Raw genomic sequence first — 1,855 nt, forward strand, 5'->3', positions numbered from 1 at the left:
AAGACCACCCGGCTCCTGCTGAGTCACTGGTGACAGAGCACTTTTCTTACAGTCAGGGAGTCACTCATCATTCACTCATTAAGCGACGTTTGCTGAGCATTTACTCCATGGTACCCCAGGGGCTGCAGTAATGAACCAGCCAGAGCATCCCTGCCCTCACACATGCCTGGAGTAGTCTAGCAGGGGAAAGGGACACTGAACAATGTATTAATCAATTGCATATGGAGCATAATTATAATTATGATAAGGGCTACAGGATGCTAGAAGTGCTGTTACCATGTAACCTTGGTTCAAAGGTCCAAGAAGCTTTACTGACATTTTGCAAAAGATAAAATTATAGGGGGGCGGGCATGGGGAAACGGGACAAATCAGTGGCCAGGGCTGTGGGTGGTAAGTGGAGTTGTCCACAAATGGGCATGAAAGAACTTTTAGGGGGGTTGGAAATGGTCTGCATCTTGATTGTAGTGTGGTTTCACAACTGCATAATTTGTCAAACTCTTAGAACTGTATTCTAAAAATGGTGGATTTCATTGTATGTGAATTATTCCTAAGTAAACATGATTTAAAACTAAAAACAATGACAATATCCTTGCCATCTATGACCATGGTTTGACCAACAACCTCTTAAGATTATGATTTAAAAGTGGTCATGTCCTAAGGACCCACAGCCCCTCTTCTGAGTTTAAATCATATCTATATATAAATTTACACACACACACAGAAGTCAGTGTCTGAACATTTGAGACTGATTTTCACAAAGATTCTTATTTATTGTAACGTTACTGTTACTTCCCAGGTCCCCTTCTGCTGGGGTCTAACCCCAGCAGGTCCAGGGGTCCCCAAAGGTGTGGACGGAGTCGGCGAAGAAGGAATGACACGGAGACAGCGTTCAGTTGATCAGCAGCCTTGCCAGGATCTCTAGCCACAATCTCCAGCCAAGTACTGTGTCCATGTTCTCTTGCTAGGTTCTCCAGCCAGGTTCTCCAGGTTCTCCAGCCAGGTTCTGTAGCCATGCTTAGGGAGGTTCTTATCTCCATTCCAGGGAGTAAAGATTATGTAGCTTAAGCATGATTGTTCGTAGTGAAAGAGATTAATTACCTGCCTGGCACTTAGTGAAGGGGTTTTATTCCCTCCCTAACTTCAGGGGAAAATCTCTACCTGGGGAAACAACCTTTCTTGGAGAGGTGACCTTGGTTAAAACACATAGTGCCAAGAAGGTGAGCAAACATATTAAGAACAGTATGCCATATATGCCAGGTCCCTTGAAGCAGCAAGGATGGACTGGCTCCCGGCACCCTTCCTCATCTCCCTTTTCCTCCCTGCCCCGCACAGTAACCTCACAGACACACGTTCAGAAAACTCTTTCAGGAGGAAGGCCTTCATCCTTGGTCTGGTGAAGTGCTTTCCAATCTTACAGTGTCCCAAATCCACCAGGACCCCACTCCCTGGCCCTCCTCACTTTCCATCCTTCAGACATTCTAAGTCCAAGCGTTTGCATACCATTGAGGGAAAGGGCCACACGCTGCCCTCTCTCACCATTTCAACAGGAGGTACCTGTGTTCAAAAGGACTCATGCTACACACCAGGCACTATCTTAGGGGCTCTGCAAATATTAACTCATTGGACCCCCCTAATTACTCAAGGTAAATAGTGTTATCATTTTACAGATGAGGAAACTGAAGCACTGAGTTTTGTACACCTGGCAGGTTTGAGAGTTCTCTGCCCTCTCTGTAGGCCTTGCTAATTTTGTTAATATTAGACTTTGTTTTGAGCAATAATATTATAACTCAACAAAAATAGCTGTGCACATTTCAGGCACTGTGCGGGAGAGAGTGGGACCAGCTGGGTCCTGGAG

The sequence above is a fragment of the Myotis davidii genome, unplaced genomic scaffold (assembly GCF_000327345.1).
Source record: "Myotis davidii unplaced genomic scaffold, ASM32734v1 scaffold189, whole genome shotgun sequence".
Classification (NCBI taxonomy): Eukaryota; Metazoa; Chordata; class Mammalia; order Chiroptera; family Vespertilionidae; genus Myotis; species Myotis davidii.